The sequence below is a fragment of the Canis aureus genome, chromosome 21 (genome assembly GCF_053574225.1).
Source record: "Canis aureus isolate CA01 chromosome 21, VMU_Caureus_v.1.0, whole genome shotgun sequence".
NCBI lineage: Eukaryota > Metazoa > Chordata > Mammalia > Carnivora > Canidae > Canis > Canis aureus.
The window spans coordinates 46,014,139-46,038,585 of NC_135631.1; the positions used below are offsets into that span (position 1 = coordinate 46,014,139).

General features: G+C 42.6%; 1 protein-coding gene and 1 pseudogene across 4 annotated transcripts in view; one reads left to right on the forward strand and one right to left on the reverse strand.

Annotated features, from left to right (window-relative positions):
- The window catches only part of POU6F2 (POU class 6 homeobox 2), a 477,797-nt gene that overhangs the window by 362,663 nt on the left and 90,687 nt on the right, over positions 1-24,447 (forward strand). The gene's annotated exons all lie outside the window — the stretch shown is intronic.
- Positions 7,536-8,156, reverse strand: LOC144293132 (small ribosomal subunit protein eS8 pseudogene; annotated as a pseudogene).

The window sequence follows — 24,447 nt, forward strand, 5'->3', positions numbered from 1 at the left end:
GAGGAGAAAAATCCATCCAAACCCAGAGAATTATCATGGAGCTTAAATATAACATACTGATGAAATGTGTTATGTGCTATAATTATATTAAACAAATGTTGATTAAACTACAGATATGAAAGAGTATGAATTTATTTCTGTTTATGCTACTGTCCAGTAAATTGAGGGTTTCATTCATCATTCACTCATTCAGCAGGAGGTTGGGTGGGAAATGGGAGTCCCTTTACCCAACCGTACTCAGCGCCGAATGAAATAAACAAAACATATCTATCCACATTCTCTGCAAGGGACAATTTTTCCTTTTATGAAAGGAAGAAAATCTCCTTAAAAAAAAACCCTCAGTTCAACATTACTGACATTTCAAAGAATTTATTACAAGCATTTGAGATCCAGGAGGAACAACAAAGTTTATATTGCTTTGAGAGTGGCAGGGGGAAAATTAGTTTACCAAGAATATACTTATATACTGCGGCGCTTCTTTGTCATTGTCTAGATTTACCATTTCTGGGTACTGCTGTGTAGATTAGTCAAATCATGTAGAAAAGGGTTTAACAAAGCAGACAGCATGTTCACTCCACTGACTATGGAAGCTCATGTCAAGTAGCGATAGATAGGAAGGGTGCCAGACTCAAAGAGGGTGGAGAGATTATTGCTGCATTTGAACATGGCAAGCTCTAACTTCCCCAGGAGAGCAGCACCCGCTCTGAGCATGACAGTGGGCAGGTCCATGGCTTGTCTGCAGCGAGCTCAGCAATGAGCCTGGAGCCACACACGACATCCAGCCCCATCACCGTCTGTCGGATATGGCTGATAAGCGAATCTCAAAGTCGAGTTCAGAATGTTTCTGAAACAGTTTTGTCTCCATGTGCATAGATGCAGGTTTTAGTGGCAACCTGAGATGCCCCAAATGTGCTGGCGGGCACTTCACTCTGAATGAGCAAAATACAGCCAATATTTATGTTAACTTAATACAGTAGTCCTGGGCTCACCAGATCAAGTGTTATTCTTTGTATTTTAGCCTTAATTCACTTCCCACAGGTTTGGGATAAATTTTACACGGGCTTTTAAATTGATTTCTCCAGTATAGACTTGCAAGTGAATTTTCTCCAGGTTGTAGAGAAAGCACTTCATGATCTGCAAACATTTATGGAGCACCTATGGTGTGCATGATGGCCTCAGGGAAGGTTTGCAGGACAATGTGGTGCCTTAGAGAGAGTGTGGTCTTTAGAAGCAGACACTCTTGAACTCGAATGAGTGCTGGCTCTGCTGGGTGCTTGGGTGAGGTCAGCCCATCCTTAGCCTCGATTTCCTCCTTGGCTGGAGGGCTGATGTGGGGAGTAAATGAGAAGTATCAAATGCAGTTCCTGATAGGTAGCTGGTAATAAAAAAAAATACCCGCATCCGCCTGCCTTTTTTCCTTTCTTTTCTTTTTTTATTTTTTTAAAGATTTTATTTATTTATTCATGAGAGACACAGAGAGAGAGAGAGGCAGAGACATAGGCAGAGGGAGAAGCAGGCTCACCTCAAGGAGCCCACTGTGGGACTTGGTCCCGGCACTCCAGGATCATGCCCTGGGCCAAAGACAGGCACCAAATCGCTGAGCCATCCAGGTGTCCCTCCTTTTTTCCTTTCTTGACTACAGATACTATCATCTGAGGGGGTCAGGAGACAAACAAAAAAACCATTGGAAGTTGAACAAAAAGCCAGTAGTCCTGGGAATATGAAAACACACATGTCCACAATAAAATTAGGCACCGGACACTACAGAAGAGCCTGGCTGAGCTAACATGAGGCTACTCATGAGTAACATGAGTCACACACAAGGTTTGCAGAGTCAAGTAGGAAAGGTGAGGAGGATTTCTGAGGAGGGGGACATGGGCAGAGGGAGGCTGGAGCAAGGGCAAGCCTGAGCAAGAGCCTTGGAGAGTGTGCAGAACAGAAAGAAAGAGAGTTGTGGCCGTGTGCTCCCGAAGTCGTAAAGAATTCTCACTTCAACCCAGAGAACCTCAGATTCTCCATCAAGGGTACCAAGAACCACAAGATCAATTTTTCCCTTCTAAGTTCCCAAAGTTGTGGGTTTTAGGTTGTGGGTAAATAGAAAGAATCTTGGGGATCTCGGTTCCGCCACCAACTGACTGTGTGACCTTGGGCAAGTCACCTAATCTCTGGGACTCAGTCGTGTCACTTATTTTATGGAAAGTTTGTATTAGAGGATCTTAAAGCCCTTTCCAGCTCCACATTCTGTTTATGAAATAACACAAAGAAGGTGGTTTGGGTTCCGTGGAAAGAAGGAACTATGTATGCACAACACCATTAACCCACAACGGGTACGCGGTACTCAAGAAGGACTCCTGAGAATATGTGGCCAAAATTTGCAGCGCGTTCTGAAGTTTACAAAGAGCATTTTATAGACAGTATTTCATGCATGGGTTTCATGGAATAACCATTATCATTTATCGACTGTATCTATGTACTTTATACTCTGAGTACTTTGGCCTCTCATTTCCTCCTCACAAAAGCCTAGAAGAGGCAAAAATTATCTTCAGTTCAGGTGCAGAGCAACAGACTGTCAGGAAACTGAAGGAACTTCCTCAACATTACTGTCAGACTTCAGAGCATCTCCATTTATATTTTACTGCCTCTGCAATTGTTCATTTGGATTATTGGTGAGTTATTTGTTCTTATTCCCACATTTAATTGCCAGCATTTTTTTTTTTTAGATTTTTTTTAAATTTATTCATGAGAGACACAGAGAGAGAGGCAGAGACACAGGCAGAGGGAGAAGCAGGCTCCATGCAGGGAGCCCGACGTGGGACTCCATCCTGGGATCCAGGATCATGCCCTGGGCTGAAGGCAGTGCTAAACCACTGAGTCACCTGGGCTGCCCCCTGCCAACATTTTCTAAGGCGACATTTCCCAAAGTGTCTTCCACAAAACACCAGGCCAAAGAAATTGCATTGAAAACAGATTTCATGGTAAGTAGGTGATGATAGATAGATGATAGATAGATAGATAGATAGATAGATAGATAGATAGATAGATAGAGGCGGGGAGTAGATAGGTGGGTGAATGAATGGATAGGTGGATGGATGAATAGTTAAGATGGATAGATAGATTGATAGATAGATGATGATAGATGATAGATAGATAGATAGATAGATAGATAGACAGACAGATAGGCAGATACCTCACACTGCATGCGACTCCTAGATATTTCTCAATGAATAGTAGGACACTGAAAGCTGAAACACATCCTGCAGTAGAGATGTCTAGTCAACATTATTTAACCAAGAAATTCTCGAACCTGTGTTCGAACCTGAACTGAACCTCCCCCCGCCACATCACACTAATTAATATCCCATGGAAAATCCCTCAGCAACCACTGCTTTGAGGCTTCCTTCTTGAACTTATTGTAGCATTGACACAACTAAAATAATGTTACGTTTCCTTACCTAGGACATCATCAAAAATCCACAGACCGAATCCTATGGACTGGGCAATAGAGAAAACAAAGTAGAGACAAATGGGGAAGGAGGAAAGAAAAAACTCAAAACCAAAGCAAGAGCAGGGAAAGCCGAAACCAAGGATGGTTCTTACAATTGGCAATGAGAAAAACCACTGGGTCCAAAAATCAAGGGAAGGTCTGGCTGGGTTGCTTCTCATGGCAGCTGACGTCATGGAGAGCTTCTCCTTCTGCTGGGCTTCCCCCCCTCCTCTACTTTACTCCCCATTACTTCTTCTCTTCACACAGCACTGCCCCTGGAGTTGGGCCTCCCCGTGCCAGGGCATGGAGAAGTGACAGCAGGATACCACTGGACCCCATGGCCCCTGGCAACCCCAGGGACAGAGAGGGCATTCTCTCTCCTCACCACGCCCCTACCCTGCAATCTTTTGACTGAGGAGTTTCCAGTGGTCAGAACATTTCCCCAATACCCTAATAACTGCCTCCTCAACCCCTGTGTTTGAAGAGTGGTTGGAATCCAAACAACAGATCAAGTCAGTCTGAAATCTGCATGGCAAGCCGGGTGTAAGGCCTCTAGAGTACCAGATGTCAAAACTCTGTCTGCGGGGCACTCTCTCAGTAATAATGCTCCCATCCTGGCTCTTTTCTTGTTTCCTATTTAAAAGAGAGAGAGAGAGTGCCTCAGAGGCACTGGTGTTTTCCTTCTCTTTCATCCTCCTCTGTGGAGAACTAAATTGGGCATTCTGGCTTCAGTACAGAGATAAGACAGAGAAAGGCGCCATGTTGAGAATGGCAGTTGCAGGGTCTCTTCTTTCATGTGTAAGAGGGATCCACATGGCAAAGGTTCAGGTACTCCTTAGAGTGGCCGTTCACTGGCAGGGCATTTCCCAGTCCTTGGCCACTTAGTGGGGGTGCCTGTGAGGACACAGGTGAATGCAGTGGTGGGGGGAGCGCCCTGTCTGGCGAGGCTGATGACTCTCATCTGAAAGCCCAGTTAGGCTCTGATCAATGCAACTCTCCAGCCCGACACATTTCATCTGAACTGTCGTTTGACTGGGATCAGCCATCATTCAGTTTTCTACACCAGAAGAAATGGAACTGTCATAAAAGAGAAATCAAGTCAGGGAGCTCCTTCTTTTCTCAGCTGGGCTCCATATCCTCCCCGAGGCTGGCCGCTCTTTCCAGAGTCGAGCTCTCTGTCGTTGCATTGTGAGGTTATGAATGTGGCATTTAAAGAGAACAAAGCAACGTTGAAGGGTTCAGAGAGGAGAAGATTTCAGAGAAACCCTCTCACTTTCCCCCACCAAGGAAAGCTCTCTTGAGTCTGGTTGTCTTGGAAACTTGTATGTTGTAAAGCAGAGGGAAAGTCATCTTGCGCTGCTGTCTGGGGTTCTAAAAAATTAACATTCCTTAGAGTAATTACCACCTCCAGTGTTCTGCATCCCATGGAAGGAATTTGGCCAATCTGGAGCTAAAAACCAAATGGTCCTTGGAACCAACCTGGACAAGGCAGAAAGTTGTTAAAGGCAGAAAGCAAAAATGGGGTATTTTACAAGTTCTCCAAGTGTAAATATCACCATGAATACATTTTAAGCATCTTCAAGGTACGACTACCTATTGTCTTGTAAATAGGCTCCCAATTATTCATTTCTAAAAGAGCAAATCCCTACCACTCATTTATACAAAACACTATGTACCCTAGAAGTGTGTTGGTTGCAGAGGTTGGTGCTAACTTTACTTCTATGATATAATAAAACTACGCCTTCAGTTCTAAGAAGATTAAGCCAGTGTTACTTCCACCCTACCCCTCCCCAGATTCACAGTCCATCAGGAAATGAAAACAGCCATAAATGTACTTTTTTATACACTGGAGCCTCTCCCAGACTCAAGTTGGGTTATTAGCCAATATTTGCAGAAAAACCTCACACCTTGTGATTCACTTCTGACACTCAGAATAGGAGAAATAAATAATCTTTTAACACCCTCTCCAAACAAGAACAACTATCTGGTTGAGAGTTTATTAGATGCTCAGACTGCTGCTAGATGGTGTCTCATCGGATCTATACCTGGGCTTCTCAAGCTTTTATTTGCATAAGAATTCCCCTGGGACTTTGATAAACGTGGACTCTGGATTCAGTAGCTCTGGAGTAGAGGGCTTACCCTAGAGTCTGTGGTTCTAACCAGCTCAGGTGAAGCTGAAGTGCCTGCCCCTCTGCCCTCATCTTGAGTAACAAAGCTCAGTGAACCTTGGATGTCCCACTAACTCACTTCACAGGTAAGGAAGTTAGGAGTAAGGACTTCTAAGAAGCAAGATTCAAACCAAGGTCTATCTGACATAAAATCTTGTCTACTGTGCTAATCTGCCTCTCTTTAGTTTTCTTCTTTTTTATTGTGGGATTTCCATATTTTAAAGAGATCTCATTTAAATCACATAATGGGAGCACCTGGGTGGCTCAGTAGGTTAAGCGTGTGCCTTCAGCTCAGGTCATGATCCCTGGGGTGCTGAGATCAAGCCTGGAGTGGGACTCCCTGCTTAGTGGGGGGGTCTGCTTTTCCCTCTGCCTCTCCCCCCAGCTTGTGCTCATTCTATCTCTCTTTCCCTCTCTCTTTCTCTCAAAAATAAAGTCTTAAAAAAATAAATCACATAATGATTTCTAACTTGCAGATGAAGATGGAGGTAATTGCACAGTTACCTCTGTGCAAAGAAAGACTCCCAGAGTCCCCTCCCTGGCTTTTCTTGGAGCTCCTGATCTAAAATTTCAGTCTTATCATTGCTCATGAAGCAGAAACTCTGAAGTTAGGGGTGACAGTGCAGCCACACATTCTTCTTTTTATTTGGTAAATATACTAGTTCTGTTGGAGCCATTTCTACCCAATTGATACTCAAGTACAAAGAGATTGAAATGGTCTGTGAACACTGACAAATCAGAGCTGAAAAGTCAGTGGGTCTCGCTCCAATGTTTAGGCCCAAGCTCGCCTGGCTATATGACTGTGCAGATCACCCCTTCCTCTATTCCTCCCATCTTTCGTACAGCCACAGAAGTGCATCTGGGACTGTCTGTCTGCCTTAGTTGGGGTGAGGGAGTCTTCTCTTATACCATCATGTCGATACACTGTTTCAGGAGCAAAAGCCAAGATACATGTAAAATGGTAGCAAAATCATCCTCCAAATGAAGAGGTCATACAGGGTCAGAATGTAGTTCTTTTTACCTGATGAAAGATTGTCTAGTGTGGCTTGTGGAAGTTCTTTACCCTCTTCATCAACACTGTCGGAGCTGGGTACAAAATCATTCATGTTAAAGCCCCTTCTCTCCAGTCACGTGTACTTTCCAGAATGGCCATTCCCTTTAAAATGGAGAATTTGCTTTGTGATAATTGACAGTGGTGCCATCATTGTGAGGCAATGGATTCTTCATAAAATGGGATCCCTGGGTGGCTCAGAGGTTTAACGCCTGCCTTCAGCCCAGGGCATGATCCTCTAGTCCTGGGATCAAGTCCTGCATTGGGCTCCCTGCATGGAGTCTGCTTCTCCCTCTGCCTGTGTCTCGGCCTCTCTCTCTCTCTCTCTCTCCCTCATGAATAAATAAATAAAAATCTTTTTTTAAAAAAAAGGTCTTTAAGAACATCCCCTGCTTCGAGGTTCTTGGCATGTCGTTTTGTATATCCTATAAGTTGGTGTGTCAACCCAGTAACCCAGGCAAATACTTGACACTTGCCCAATGTGTCTATACCAGATTGCACAGGCAGGTCTTGCTGCTTAAATGGCTTTAGGAAAAAATAATCTCATTAACATCTTCATCTTCAAAGAACAGAAAAAACCTAATAGAACTTGTACAAATATCAGCCACTAGCCTTAGGATACATAAATGAATGCATGGATTGACCTAAAAGAAAACAAATTGGGGAAATAAGCTCTTAACCCCTGCCAACCCAAGTCCAATATGCGGATAGATGCATGTTTGCGTTAAAGCGTTAGACTATATGTGCATTACATAGACTACATATATTTTTTAATATATATTTTTTTGAACAGTAAGCACCTCTTTTACATGGCCAAAGATGGGAGGAAGTTTTATTTGTCTTTGCAGCTTTGAACTTCCCTCAGATAGAACTCCAGCTCCTTGCCCCCTAGCACATAGCCATCTGCTCAGCCACCCGGACTGGCTCTTGAAGAGATGCGTGCGAGATGCTTGCCCTGCTGGAACCACTCCTCCAGAAGGTTGCTGATTTGGGTCTTTTTCCTTTCATCATATTTCTTTTGAATTGTCTTTGGTTGTTTTTGTTTTTTGTTTTTACTTAAAATCTCTTGCTCCTAGGGAGCCAGCATGGACCCCTTCTTGGGGCCCAAGGGCATAGTGGGACTCCTACCACCGTCGGGGCACGGTGCTGCCAGTGAGCACCATACAGTTCTTCACCAGGGTCTTGGGTGGACCAGTTCATTGTTGGAAGCATTGTAGACAACATCAGTAACCCTTGTTTTGCACTTAGGATCCTCAGAGTCCCAGGGGATGTCCTCAACACCCAGCCTCAAGCCATGGGACTCCTTCTGGCCTCTGTGAAAGCAGACTGGGTGTGTGTGGTGGGAACCAATCCTAGTGTTGGCAGCCGGCCTTCCCAGCTCCTACTTCCCCTTCCTGTGGTAGGGCTTGCTCTTGCCCCTGGTCCCATGGCACTTGTATCCAGAGATGCCCATCGCTCTCTGCGCCGGCTTCGAAAGAGCTATCACGTGGACTTACTTTGAACCTTCATAGTCACATACATGTGTGCTCCATATTTGTGCGTGTAGACAGTTGTGTTTATTTGATATATACATAGGCAAGTATTTAATTTTTTCTTTTTTTGGGGGGGGACAGCAAGTTAGGGAATCTATAAAGTGTCCACTTACAAGGTTATCCACATAGTCAGGGCGAATCAGCAGAGTGTGAGCACAAGGGGAGAAATGACATTGTCTGGGGTCTTCCTTTCTTTCCTCTTCCCTGGGGGGGAGAAGGGGGGACCCCCTCCCCAGTCTTTTGAGAGAATGACTAAGCAGCCCTGGAGATTACGAATTTGCTTAAGTGTGAATGGCCCATTGCGGGGTGCGGTGCAGCCCTCCCCGAAGGTGATTGACTGGGGCTGCAGGTCTTCACACCAGACGCCTGGATTTGCCTCGGAAAGTCTGCCAAGTCTTTTACTCGGAAATTTATCTTAATTAGATCTGAAAGACCTGCCACAGCAGAATAGTCACACCGATTAAAATGAAAAACAGGAGAAATTACTGATCAAATTAATCATAATGTCGGGTTACAGCTGTAGGTCTGATGTAATTTGCCACTCCAGTGAGTTACATCGGCCCGGCCCGGGAAAGGGAGCCGGCTTTACGCTGATCCGTAACACCCGCCCGCTCCAGGCGCCCCGGCAGGAGGCTGATTCCATTCATTCTCCTGGCTTCGCTCTGACCTCCCTGCTGCAACTAGAAACAAATCAGGCACCAAACAAATGGGGTGTGTGTGTTGGGGGTGGTGGTGGACAGTGAGTGGGGAGGCAAACGAGAAACATTCTCTTATCCAAGCAATTATACTATTGGAGGGTGGTGAGCTCTTTAAGGACTTGGCTGGGCAGGCTGGGGGGCTTTGTGCTTCTTGGGGTTTTTGCTTTTGTTTTTTGTTTTGTTTTGTTTTGTTTTGTTTTGTTTTTTTCCACTTAACCTCATTTTAGTCTTACGTGTGGTGACCTGACATTGATTAGATGCAGAACGGGAATCAGAAGGTCAGAGGACAACATCTTTGGCTCGAAGCAATGAGAAAAAAGCCTTTAGAAAAATCTCCTTGCCAACCTGGCTCTACAGCAGGGGCACGGCTTGAAATAATCTAAAGTGTCACAACAGAAGAGGAAGAAAGCTCAGCTGTATGAGCGGGTTGTCTCCCATGAGGGTATGGCCCTGAAATTCTAATTTTTAAGTAAACACCACTTTATACATAACTGTGTGTTAGGGTGGGTTGGGGGGCAGGCGGCGAAGCAGATGAGTAGGTGAGGTATACTATTTTTAAGAAGAAAACAAATCAGAGTCCAGATTCTCTTCAGCAAACAGCCTTGACACTGGGCTGTAATTCGGGGTTCACAAAACATATTGCCCTCTTAGCAATACAAAAAAAGGGTGCCCTACAGCACACCCCTGTCTAGGCATTCCATTGACAGCCCTCAGAAGTTAGAACTTAGGAGCACTGTAGAGATTCTTTCCAACCAGTGCTGCTTTATTGGGGAGCTATAGATACCTGGCTTGGGGAGAGCCCTTGTAAAACAGGGGGGACGGGAAGGTACAGAGAAAGGAAGCCTCCTTCCCAAGCAGTGGTGATCAGATGAGAGCAGCAAGGTCTTCCTTTCGACCTTGTGGTGGTTGCCCAAATCCCATTGGGTCATCCCCAAACCAAATGCTTATACCTTTTCATCCTCAGTGTTAAAAGGCCCCATCCTCTCTTCATCCCACCAGGAATAAATCTGGTACATTCTGTAAATGAGGGAGATAGGCAGTCACAGAAGACAAGGTGGCCTTGGCACTTAAGAAACTTTGTCTTCTGGACCTTTCTTTGGATCTTTATGAAGATTTAGGTGGGACAATGTGCCCAAATTGGGGAAGGATAGAGTTACCACATTTTGTGTGGTTATTATATTGGTTTAGTGTCTGGTTCATAACCAGAAGTCTTTAAAGAAAATTAATAAAAGGTAATAGAAAATACAAGGGCATCATATCATAGATAGTAAAGCTATGTGGTTTTTTTTCTTGAAGCTTCTGTTTAGATTATATACATATAGACATATGTATTTAGTTGCATATACATACATACATACATACATATATATATATATAGAGAGAGAGAATGATAGATATATTTGTTCATAAACATGTGCGTATGTGTGTATTTTGTATGTATATATGTGTTGGATTGAATTGTCAAGTGTATTTCTTGCATGGAATAAGCTCAGAATTTGAAAAGCCCTGCCCTGAAAGACCTAACTCTTCAGGGAGACAGAGGTAGGAGTTCTTAGACACATATTAGGTCAGAAGCAAGTTTATTGGTGTTCCAACATACTGAATGTGACGATGAGCCCCTCAATACTCAACATCATCCCTAACAGTCAAAAGGGGCCTAAACAATTATGCTATTCACCCTCCCTCCTGCCACATACACACGTTTCAGGAAACGTCTGTATACCCACTGCCTATATGGTTGAAAACTCACAGAAAATTCACAGTTTAACAAACCTATTAAATGAGAAATAATGTATTAAAGACAGGCAAAGCAGTCTCAGGGAAAGTGAATAGGTCATGCTAAGGAGAAAGTGAAAGAGGGAGAGAGAACATGGTGGGAAGGAAGCCCAGGACCCCGCACAGATTTGGGTTCTTGGAACATTTATCAAGGGAAAAACCCTGTCTTGAGAGTTGCAAGGTGAGAGCCAGGTCCACAGGCTCCAGGCAGAAAATTCGTGGGCCGGAGAACTTACATCCAGAGTACTTAGAACCTCTCTTGGTTCTCCTACCTGGTCTGGCCTGGGGCAGAGCTAGCATCATCCTCCCTGACCCGGTCTTCCTACTTTTGTTTTTTCCCCGATCCAATTCACTCTACAAACCACTGTCAAGCCAACCTGCCTAAAAGAACACTTTCTTCTATCACCCTCATCCTTAAAAAGCTCTCTTTTGGCCTTCTTAGCCTGGGTGCTCTGGCCCTCCCCTCTACCCAGTCTCCCACCGACCCCTGACTCTCCCACCCTCTCAACCCTCCGCAGGCCTGAGGTGCCCTGTGCAGTCCACCTCCCTGGCTCTGCTAGGGTGCTCCCCATTGCCAGGCATGCCTCTTCCCCTCACCACTGCCCTGAACACTTCCCTGTACTTCCTACTCCCTGCCCAGGTTGTCCAGCTCTCAGGGAGGACTCTCCTCTCTGACTCACACATTTGGCTCCTAGCACATGCCAGTCTTTTTTTTTTTTTAATCTATGGACAACTTTGTTCTCTTACTTGAATTATAAGGCCCTGAAGAACAGACACTAAGTCTCATACCTCTGTATGTCCCAGGGCTGTCAATAATTGTTATAAGTGATGATTTCTCGTGCCGCAGTTATTTATTGCACAAATATGTAAGGGCCTATTATCTGACTATCTTAAATTTATTTGCAAAATTATTTGATGAAGATAACAATTACCAATGAAAGAAAGGTTACCCATTTACTTTTTTATTTATAATATTTATATATATGCCTGGCACATAGTAAGGACTATAAAAACCTTGGATCTTGTTATGACTCTGATTTCTTTTTTTTTTAAGTTCCTTTACTTTATTTTATTATTATTATTATTATTTTTAGTAGTCTCTATACCCAATATGGGGCTCAAACTCACAACCCCGAGATCAAGAGTTGCATGCTCTTCCAACTGAGCTAGCCAGGCACCTCTATGATTATGATTTATTTGAAATTGTTTTAACACCGTTGTTCTTTGCCCTCTCTTCTCAGTGGGCTTTGGGAAATGCAGAACTTCACTTAGACTGCTTCAAATCAGCCTGTTTCCTCTGGTAGGAAATGTTCATCAAAGCAAAGACCACCATTTCCTATTTAGTCTTCTGTTTCCTTCCCCCTCATCTAAACCCACCCATGGTGGTTCTTGATATTCAGAATGTAATAGAGAGAGGAGGAGGCCTTCTTAATATTTTATAGATCTGATTGATCTGTGAGTTAAATTGTATTTTCCAAAGCATAAAAGTATTAGAGAACAGATAGAAAGACCCAAGGAAGATGAAAGGGAATCTCCCACCAAGGGTATACCTCAGGATCCCACCATTGGATACCAGAGACCCTCATGTGACATGCTTGGCTGTCCTAAACCCCACCAGTGCAGAATCTCCCAGTAGAAAAATTATGATCCAGTTTAAAAAATTAAAATACCATTGAGATTTTCATGCTGGAAACTGTGGTATTCTGTATACATTTTCCTGCTTATGCCTTGCAATCACTTATAGTAGAAGGAAACCAAGACTTGGAGAAGCCAGTAATTTACCAAAAGCCCACAGCTTCTTTGAGGTGGAGCTGGGATTTGAGTCCAGACTGTCTGGCTCCACCCTGGGGGACCTCACATGCTCTTTTAACTGGGATGGTCTCTTTGTATCCCTGTTGTCTGGTGTAATTGCCAATAGCACTCATCTCACACTCAGAACTGTCATGGTTTGGACAATAAATCATTTGGGGCCCTTCTCCCAAGCTATGATCACTATGCCACCTCCAACATTTATCCAAACTGCCTCTACTTGTTTTCACCTCACTGGTGAAATATTTTAGCAAAAAAGCTAAGGCATTTGGATATCTTCTTAATTTAGTGAAAAGATGGAATTAGTAATTCTTAGAAATACTTTGTGTTCTTTCTACTTGGCAACTTTACTAATAATTTTCAAAATGTGATCCTATTTGAGACAAGAGAATCCTTGGGTGAAGGCCATAGGAGACACCTCTCTTTCCCAGATGATTTGGAAAAACCTAACTAGGATGATTCTTGGATGCTGGCTGAGGTGACTACCACCATGCCAGCAGACCTGTAATTTAGAATGGATAGATTTACCAACCCACCCCCCCCCAAAAAAGATGATGTTCAAAAAGTAGAAGTGATGGGTAAAGATGGTGTTCCACATATACTATAATGAGAGGGAAAAGACTCAGACACACATACACACAAAACACGACAATAGAACTCAATAGAACTAATGTTTTTTTAAAGATTTTATTTATTTATTTATTTATTCATTCATTCATTCATTCATTCATTCATTTATAGAGCATGCACACCATGTGGGGCAAGACGCAGAGGGAGAGGGAGAGAAAGAATCTCAAGCAAACTCCATGCTGAGTGTGGAGCCCAATGGAGGGCTCAATATCACAACCCTCAGGTCATGACCCGAGCCGAAATCAAGAATTGGATGCTTAACTGACTGAGCCACTTAGGGACCTCAGAACAAACGATTTTTAAAATCAAGGTGAATGAGAGCCAGAAATGCAATGTTATTAAAAGGTTTGCAGGTGACGTGTAGGGGTTTCCTTAACAAGAGTGGGGGCTCCAGGGTACTGATTGCTCTAGCTGATGTCCTTGTATGTAATCTCCAAGGGTGCTTCAGAGAAGTTATGATTCCCAGATTGGCCACACATCAAAATCACATGGGGAGGTTTCTTTAGCAAGTAAATCATAAGAAAGAAAGAGAGAGAAATTCAGATGAAGGGTTAGGGGGTTGGACATGTAGACCAAAAGACACAGCAAAGAATTTCATGATGTGGGCTTTATTTAGCTGACAATTCAAGCAAATGTAAAAAGGTAAAAGAATGACATTTATGGGACAGTTGGAAATATGACTGCTGATAGGATGTCTGATGATGTTCAGGGATTCTTTTTAATATTTTTAGGTATAATAGTGGTGTTTAGTTATATTTTAGGAGTATTTTTTGAAGATACATACTTAAATACAAATGAAATGGTAGGGTGTCTGGATTTTTCTCAGAAGATGTGGGAAGGAAGAAAATAATATTGGTGGAGGTTGTTGAGTAGGGAATCGATAAAAGAAGATTGGCCATGAGCTGAAAAGTATTGAAGCTGGGTGATAGGGCCATGGGAGTTCATGATAACATTGTGTCTTCTTTTACATGTGGTTAAATTTTTGTGTAAGAAAAAATAAGGAAAGAAGTTTTAATCACTTGGAGATTCTTTAATAATATAGATTCCCCTCACCCAACTTAAGAACTATAAAATCAGAATCTCTGGGGTGAAGCCAATGATTCTGATGATGAAGAAGGTTGAAGAACTCCTGCCCTATAGTACTGTAAACAGTTTCTTAGATGAGGACAGGTTAGCCAAGGCTCAGGGCAATATACATATGAAAAATGTTGATGAGTTGAGACACAACATCTTAAGAAACTGAGTTTTTTTTTAAGTGAAAGATTGAAAAAGTGAAAATGGTTGTTAATACCTGATGAAATGTAAAGAATAAAAAGGGTACTAGGAAACAAAAAATAGAAAAGATCTTTCCAGTTCTCAAAAAGAAAAAAAATGGGAGGGTTTCCTCTTCAGTGAGATAGACTGTAGATTGAATATGTACATATATCTCTACACACCATCTGGGAATCCCACTAAAATGATATTAAAGGAATTTTTTAATCATATGAATCCAAAAAGGCAAAGTGAAGTGGAGAAAAGACAGCAGTGGACAAGCAAGTTCAACCAAATTCTGGAAAAGCAGGTGAAAGAGTTAACCAGGCTGAGAAAGCTGAATGTCAAGGGTCTGAGAGGGACACAGTGAGAAGCAAGGCAGCCTTGGAGCCCCCAGAATCCAAGGGTTTGCGGGGCTCCAGATACCAGCTACCATGAAAGACAGGGATGGCAGGGCATGTAGCTGAAAACAGAGGCGTAGGTTAATGACTGCATAATGAACAGTAGACCTGCAGCTTCCTCCTCAATCCAAGCAGACAGGCAACTACACCCATCCCAAGATAAGCCGTGTGACCATGGTTTTGAAACCACTTTTGAACACAAGTATCTGCCAGCAATAGCAGTCACCTTCTGATCTCACCCCATGTACATGGCTCCTGTGAGACCTGTGACATCTGGAACGTCACAGAACATAAGCTCTCTAGCAGCTTTATGCATGAGAAATTGAATGAGAGACTTGGAGACATATGTATGGCTCACTGTGTGCTGGAGAGAGCTCCTTACTGCTGACCAGGGCATCCAGGGAAAGTCTACATCCTGAACGATAAAACATGACCTCACGGGGCTATTTATATCATACACAGGTGCTCAAGTATGCAGGCATCTCACTACCTAGCCACCTCAGGTATTGAAGGATTCTTCTTTGGAGAGACCCGACCATGAATCAGAGAGGAAAGACTCAGTTATCAATATTTGGGATTTCCAACATCGCCAGGTCCCTTCTTTCTTTTTATATGTGAAAAGACAACAAGGAATGACTAAATATTTGAGAAATGCTTTTATCTGAAATCAGAAACTAAAACAAATCAAAGAGGGGAGAAATTTGTTGGAAATAGAAGCAACAGAGGAAAGAGAACAATTTTATTAAAATGTTTAAAGTAATATCCTAGAATCTCCATAGAGACCATGCATCCACAAAACGAAAGTACAACACAGAAGGACCACTTAAAAAATAATTCAGGAAATATTTAGATAATAGTCAAAATAATTATAGCAGAAAGAAAAATTCAGTAGAAGGTTTAGAAATATAGAAAATTTCTTGGGATGTAGAACGAAAGAAAAAAGAGAGCAAATTAGTAATATATGGAGAAAATACTAGATTGATCCAGGAGATCCAACTTCTAGCTAACAGAATACAGAGAGAGAGAGAGAGAGAGAGAGAGAGAGAATGAATTACAAAGAATAATACAAGAAAATTTCCCAGACTTGAAGGATGTTACCTCATTGAAAGTCTCACTGAATAAATAACCTAATGAATGGAAACAGAACAAAACATCTGACACATATCATTGTGAATGTTTTCTGGGGGAGAACAGGTAAAATACAAGTAATCAAGAATCAGAATAACACTGGGTTTCCATGGCAATACTTGAAGCTGGAAGACAATGGAGCAAAGCCTTCAAAATTCTGAGGGAAATGGTTTCCAACTTGTACTTAATATACTGCTGAGCTAACTATCAAATATAAGAGTCAACTAAAGATTCAGACGCAAAGTCTCCGGAAAATTTGTCTCAAATTGATGTCATGCATTCTTCATCAACTTCACCAGAAGTGCTCCACCAAGACAAGAGAGTATACCCAAGAACAGAAAGATTGGAGCTTTACCATTGAAAGGGTCAAAAAGGAACACCCAGGCTGATAGTTACTGTGGACTTAGAACACAACCAGTTTCCATTGGGGCAGTTTCCATTGAGGACTCTAGAAAGGATGTCCCTGGAGAACCGGCAGGGGAAGGGTAGGGAAGAGAAACCAAGAGAATACCTGGTATGGTTCTCTAAAGGAAAATAATGTTCATCATTCCTGAGATGAGTTTAGGAAGAATCATGAATAGAAAGAAAGAAAGAAAACTAAGCAGACAGAAAAGACCAATGATTAACTTTGGTAAGAGCAAAAGCTTTTACAAGGAAGGAAGTGTACTAACAGCATTGGAGGTAAACAGAACTTTCGTAGTCCCAAAAAGAAATTCCGATTAAGTTGGAAACTCTGTTGGCAGGATGAAGGGATCACAGGAGGAGGGGAAATAGGGAGTGGGTGCGGATATTCAATCCTCATCTCCCATAGTGGAAGCCAATCAATAATACCCCAAATTGGCAAATCAAGAAAAACAATTTAAACTATTATTTAGAGCAGCTCAGGTGGCCCAGCGGTTTAGCGCTGCCTTCAGCCCAGGGTGTGATCCTGGAGACCTGGGATCGAGTCCCCCGTCGGTCTCCCTACATGGAGCCTGCTTCTCCCTCTGCCTGTGTCTCTGCCTCTCTGTCTGTCTCTCATGAATAAATAAAATATTTTTTAAAAATAAATTATTATTTAGAAATAGAGGGGCAAATACCAAAAGGTACATCTAAAAGATTGTGGAGAACACAGAGACCTTGGTTTGGGGGTAATGAGGCTTGAGTTATACAAGTTCAGTGTATTTCAGTGTTTAACTTTCAATGCCAAGACCTCACGTGCTTATCGCTCCCTCCACCTAGACACTTTTCCCTTAGATATCCAGCTTCCTCCCTCACTTTATTTAGGTCTTGCCTTAAATTTTGCCTCATCAAAGAGTCCTTCCTTCACCATCTTATATAAAATTGCACACGTGGCACCTCTGTTCCTTCATCGTTCTTTGGAGGTCTTATCACCACATGACACGTTATATATTTATTTGGTGATTTGCTTATGTATTTTCTTCCAACTAGAATGGAAATTTCATAATCACAGGGACTTTGTCCTGTTCATTGCTACAGCCCAGTAAGAGTAAAGTGGCCACGTTGGTAGAATTAGGACCTTGGGTACAAATCTACAGAACAGCGCTTCCCAGGAGATGTATGCACAGATAGGTGTGCTGTTGGGTGAGCCAGCGAGACAGCTGTCCCAAAGAAGGGGTAGCCACTTCAGTGGTTCTCTTGTAGAGACATGGGACCAGAAGAGCCTGGTGGCCCTGTCCAGTTCTGAGATTCTGTGGTCAACCCTGAGGACTGAACAAAAGAGAATGTTGTACTTCTGCATAAAAACTGGGTATATGAGAATGATGCTTTTACCACCAGCCAAACTAAACTTTGGGATGGACGTTGGAGGAAAGTTAAAGTATCTTCCTAGCAGCGCTTTAAACACAGGCTAATGTTGTCCTGCTCTGGCTTGGGTTAATGTACCTGTCAATCTTATTTGTCACTATGTCCTGCAAGCCTCATTCAGAACCTAGAACCCGGTGCATATTTAATGTGGCTAACTGAATGCCGTGAGGTTCTCAGATTGGTTTGCTCCTTGAGATGACTCCCAGAAAGAAATGGATGTTGTTTTTCTCAGAATTTAGTATGAGAGGAGAGAGAAGGAAATGAATATAAAGTAAATATCCAAAAGCGTGTCAGGCGATATATTAAGGATTTCCCCTGTTTGGTTTTAGAAAAGGAAGTACTATTTCTTTTTTTTCCCAAAGATTTTATTTAACCATTCATGAGAGACAGAGAGAGAGGCAGAGACATAGACAGAGGGAGAAGCAGGCTCCATGCAGGGAACCCAATGTGGGACTAGATGCCAGGACCCCGGGATCACGACCTGAGCCAAAGACAGATGTTCAACCACTGAGCCACCCAAGTACCCCAGGGAGGTACCATTTCATTGCTGTTTGGCTTCTCACTGGCCCCAAGTATTAGGCATGGCATGTGGGGAGAAACACCATCCAACTCAACAAGATACTCCTCTAGTTTTAAACATTCTGTGGATTTCTTACAGAAAAATCTTTGATTATAAAAGTTTACAGTTTGTAGGTTTTCCAACTGAAACTAGAAACAGCCTTTGTATTAAAATATTTTTATATAAAACATCTGCTCTCAGCCCTATTTGTGCAAATAGGAAAATTGATATATTCAGGTCTTAAGTGCTTAAATTATCACATTCCTAGACCAGAGAGAGAGAGAGGGAGAAATTGGAAAACACTGGAGAAATGAAGTCTTGTTTTATCTTTTGGATACCCAGTGCTTTCTGTAACAGCTGATCAGGGTGCTGTCAAAGGCACTGATGAGAGGTTTCCCAAAGTTAATTTTTCTCATAATACAATAACCAAATTTGTTTTAACACTTGAAAAGGCCCATCCATACTAAAAAGAATCAGTTGCTTAATCCTAAAATTAAAGGTTATTGCATGCAAGAGAAAATAATTACATGCTCAAAGTATGGAAAAAAGAAAACTTTTTTTAATATGTAGGTATTTGTATAATTAAAGACTAATCAAGCATGAAGGGCTGCTGACTAAACCAGAAAATGAGATTGTTGGCAAGCAATATTGTAATGTAAATGCCATTTTTGTTTAACTACTAAGAAGCTGGAGAAATGATATTCCGAACAGATTAAAAGCAAACAGCATTGATAATAAATATTTATCAGATTTCAAATGCAACACAGAGGATTTTTTATATTTCACGGGCAAGATTTGCTCACAGGGAAGTTCTCAGGTACAAGGGAGTAGTTAACATCCTTATTTAGAATTGCATTTCCAGATAGGATCTTCCTGTTAGAAGACTTGTGACATATTAGCCAAGGCAAAGGGTCCCTTTTGAGCTATCCTGCCCTCAATGGCACTATTTACTAATTAAGATTCTGTTAATTAGTATTAGTTACTTAGTATTAGCCCAAGGTTTTCTAATGAATACACTGCATGTATTCTGAGAGATGAGTTACAAGCCACGGACAGATGTTAACAAAATAGAGCGTTAAATAGAAATGATTTCTGTAAACTCCAGATATGTAATCTTTGAAGTCACATATAAATGTTCTGAGACTTTCTACAACAGTGAAATGTTACATGGCACGCTCGTTTGTCACGAGGATTAAATAACAGAACGAAAGCACCTTTCAGGAAGTGGGATTTAATAGTCACTCAGTGAAGCTGAGTTTTGCTCCCTGTCTCCCCTTTCCTCTGCTGACCAGCCGCACATCTGTTCTCCGTGTTGCCTTTGGAGATGCTGCTGAGACATCCAATTCTGCATTTGAAGGATGCACCACCGAGAACCTGACCAATTCTGACCCCTTAGCATTCCTGAGATGTAAGCGTAGTCTGAAGGGTGGGTGAGGAGTCTGGGTTTTTCTCTTGGTCTGCAGGAACTCCAAAATTCAATAGGAAAGAGCATACCACAAAGAGGCCAAAGATTTTAATCTAATGAAGCCCTAGCTGTAAAACTTGCTTTCCACATATACATGGTGCTTTAACTGTGTTCAACTGTACTCCGCCGACTTTGTCTTATAAATCACGATTTGCTGCATAAATGGAGGTGTGGGCTCTGACAAGCAGGCTTCTTGACCTCCTGATAAAAATATGAATTAATTAATCAAAAGCAGCTCTTAAGACTCAAATGTTGTGCACAGCAAGTGTGCTGTTTTCCTTCTATCGCAAAGCATAATTATAGATAAATTTTCAGGGGAAGAGGCAACACTGTCATTTTTTACCTTCAAAAACAGTAGAAAATTCACTTCTCGGTTTCTAAATTAGAATCTGTCAGTTTGATTGCCTCTTGTTTCTTTTGGGTGTACTGCATATGGTATGTGATCCAGAAAGTTGAAAGCTTGCAGACCTACTAACGTGCATTTGGGGATTTTCAGAAACAAATTATTGAGTGACAATATGATAGCCTTCAGGCTTGCTGCTAGAAATTTTTATTTAACTTATTTTCTCCCTAATGTGGTAGTAACATGTACCTATTTTCTGAAGATTGCAGAACACATCATCAAATGACAGTTCAAAAAAAAAACATTTTAAAGTTTATTCTTTCCCTTTTTATGTAACTTATTTGAGAGCCAGGAAACAGCACTAAAAGATGTGTTTCTCTCACCACTTTGCCCCGCTCACACAGTTTGAAAGGGTCACCGTAAAATTGCCAGTTCTTGAGTTTGAAGAAAGAACATCCACAAATGTTTGAGCTCTGGTTTTAGAGAGGACCTAAAGGGTTATTTGCAGAAGCGAGTAGGTCAGGCAATGGGGAGGAGCCCACAGAAAGTATCTCTGTCACATAGAGATAGCATGTCCTTCACAGACTGCTGGTGGACAAAGCACCCGGCCATCCAGGACAGTGCCAGCCTCCCTTTAGGTACCATCCCCCAGTGGCCGAATCTGAGTACGAGTTAGTTCACTCAACCTGCATTACAAAGCAGTCTTGCCTCCCTTGTCTGTAAATATGAGCTCCTGTTTGGGTGAATCCAGACAAAATTATAACCTAGCCCTCAATTGCTCAAAAAATACCCTCCAATAAGATACATCTTGAAGTTTCTAATCCTGACCAAAATTCAGAAAGCATGCATTTAGCCTTTTTATTTTCTGTTGAGATCTGTCAACTTCCAGGAAAAAAGGAAGAGGGGTGAGAAATGAAAGAAATGAAAATGTTTATTGCAACACATATAGGAGTTGAATAGCCCAAGGAAGAACCTGCCAGGGTCGCCTTTGGTGGGGATAGGAGGTGGGGGACTCTTTTCTGGACATGTCTGCTTAGAAGAAGAGCAAAACCTGAAGATTTAAGGGGTACCAAGATTCACAGAGGATTCTGTGGCAAGTAGACCCAGACTTTTTCATCTGGGGAACTTTTTGCGGGTTCCTTGTTAGATTTCTTTCTTTCTTTTTGAAGATTTTATTTACTTGTTCATGAGAGACACACAGAGAGAGGGAAAGACAGAGGCAGAGGGAGAAGCAGGCTCCCTGCGAGGAGCCTGATGTGAGACTTGATCCTGGAACTCTGGGATTGCGCCCCGAGCCAAAGGCAGATGCTCAACCGCTGAGCCACCCAGGCATCCCTTCTTGTTAGATTTCCGATGCCATTTGAATCCTTTGAGTCATGAACTCATTTATTCAATAATTATTCCTTGAGCCTCTACAGATGTTAAGAACATTCTTAGAGCTCGAGCAGGAATCAGGAGTGAGTACAAATTTTTTAAAAATCAAGTGAATGCATAGTACATTAAACATTGTTAGCTGCTATGAGGGAATAATAAGTGAGGTCAAAGGGAAAGAAAGTGCTAGAGAGGTGGTTACTAACTGACATAGGTTGACCAGAAAAGGCATCTTTATTGGAACCGAGATCTATTGGGAAAGAATCTGCCAATGTATGGAGAGAATGTGCTCTGGGAGAGGGACCAGTGCAGAGCCCTGAAGTAGGAAGGTGCTAGAAGATTCCAGAAAGAGCAGAAAGGGCAGCAAGACTGGAGTCTTGAGAGAGGGAGGAGTGGCAACAGATGCCATAAAAGAAGCAGGGACCAGATCATCTTGGATCTTGTAGGCCATTGCCAGGACTTTAGCAATCACCTTGTATGAAACAGAGAGCCCCACAGACCCTATGAGGGGAATGGACTGTGGGGACTCAAGAACAAAAATGGGAAGTCCAGTTAGAAGGCTATGACACTGGGGCACCTGAGTGGCTCAGTGGCTGAGTGTCTGTTTTCCTTTCAGGTCAAGATCCCAGGGTCTTGGGATCGAGTCCCACATCAGGCTCCCCAGAGGAGCCTGCTTCTCCCTCTGCCTATGTCTCTGCTTCTCTATCTGTGTCACTCATAAATAAATAAACAAAATCTTTAAAAAAAAAAAAAAACTACAGCAGTGATTTCAACAGAGTCATGATAGCTTGTCCCCGATTGGATGAGGTAGAGATGGTGAGAGGTCATCAGATCATATATATTTTGAAGAAGAGCTGACAGGATTTGCTAATGGGCTGGCTTTGATGTGTAAGAAAAAGAGAGGCATCAAAGTTGTCTCCAGTGCCTTTGACCTGTGCAGCTGGCGTCATCATACTTCCACACAGGAAGGACCAGGGGTGGGGCCGTGTTTCGTTTTTAGTGTGTCAGTCTTGGGTAGGCTATGTTTGAGAGACTGCTAACTATCTTGGAGGAAAGGTTGAGAAAGCAGGTGGACTCTGCCTATGTCTCTGCCTCTCTCTCTCTCTCTCTCACTCTGTCTCTCTCTCTCTCTGTGACTATCATAAATAAATAAAAATTTAAAAAAAAAAAAAAGAGAAAGCAGGTGGATCTCAAGTTCTGAAGAAAGGTCCACATTGGAGAGAAATTTGGGAGTTCATTGGTGTTCCCACTGGTTTTTAAAGCCATAACCCTGAATCTTATCACCTGAAGAGTGGGCCCAGATAAAGAAAGAGGTTCAAGCACTTCTGAAGCACCTAATGCTAAGAATCCCTGTGGAGGAAAAGACATCAGCCAAGGAGACTAAGGAAAGGTCAGGGAGGTAGGAAGGGAGGTGCAGCCAGAAGCTGAAGTGAATCAGTGCTTCTAGGAGATAGTGGTCAACAGGGCCAACTAGTTTTGGCAGATCAAGTAAGAGGAGAGCTGAGGATTAACATTGGAGCTAGCCCCTGGAGGGAAGCAGTGCCCTTGATGACAGCTTCTGTGGAATGGTGGTGAGGAATTTCAGTGATGAAAGTGGATTCAGGGGACGCCTGGGTGGCTCAGTGGTTGAGCGTCTGCCTTTGGCTCAGGTTGTGATTCTGGGGTCCTGGCATTGAGTCTTGCTTCGGGCTCCCCACAGGGAGTCTGCTTCTGCCTCTGCCTATGTCTCTGCCTCTCTCTGTGTGTCTCTCATGAATAAATAAATAAAATCTTAAAGTGGGTTCAAAAAAATAGGAGAAGACGAATTGGTAACATCAGAAATAGACAACCCTTTCCAGGCACCTGCTCTGAAAGGAAGCTGACAGGTACAGCTAACTGGAGGGAATGGGGAGAGTCAAGATAGGTCTATTTTTTTAAAGACAGAAATTGAAGCATCATGCTATATACAGATGGTAGTGATCCAGTGTGGGGGGGGGGGCTTTGATGAAACAAACCAGGGGTGTTCTGGAATAGGCAGGAGGCAAGGGATCCATTGCACTTAGAACATCAGGATAGCACAGGAAAGATGTTGGCTATTCATCACCCCCAAAGAAATAACTTCCTCTTGATAACTGAGTTTTCCCAGAAGAGCTAGGGTTAAACCTTTTAGTGCCAGAACTATAAAACTTGTAAAATGTAAATCACTTAAAAGCATTTTACTCCCATCCCCTGCCTTCTTAAACAAAGTATCATCATAATAAAAATCTTCTATTTGTATCATGCCTTGTGGTTTACAAAGTACTTTCACAAACATTATCTCATATTATCCACCAACACCCCAGTAAAGTGGGCATTTCACAGATTTGACGGGTTGGCGGGATGGTCAGTCACAGGGGTGTGATTTGCCCAGTGTAGATGAAAGGAAACATGACTGCAACTTCCTGATGATGTTGGATCGTTGCTGTCGATATAGATTATATACGTTCCAGGGAGGCAAGTCTCTGTGCAATAATAAGAGAACATAATGATCAAACCGTGTGAAGAGACAGCAAGTGCTCTTGTAGACCCAGAAAGGAGTGAGCCGAGGTGTGGAATGTCTGAGAGGACTTCCTGGAAGTGGTGGAACTTGGGTGGGGCTCCAAAGTTCTAACAGATTTTAGAAGGGCAAGAAAAGCCAGAGGAAAGCATAGTAAGCAAGCACGCTCCTGGATGCTTGCATTGGTAGTAGTTATTTGAATGGTCTCTACTTTGTGGCAGATAGGACTGCTGCCTTGGTCAACTGTGCCCTTTGTACTTGACTGGACCATGGTGCCCAGATATGTAGTCAGATGTTATTATGTATATTCCTGTGAGAGGGTTTTTGGATGAGATTACATTTAAATCAGTAGGCATTTAGTAACGCAGATTTCCTTCTGTACTGTGGGTGGGCCACATTCAATCAGTTGAAGGCCTGAATAGAACAAAAGACTGGCCTCCCCTGAGCAAGAGAGAATTCT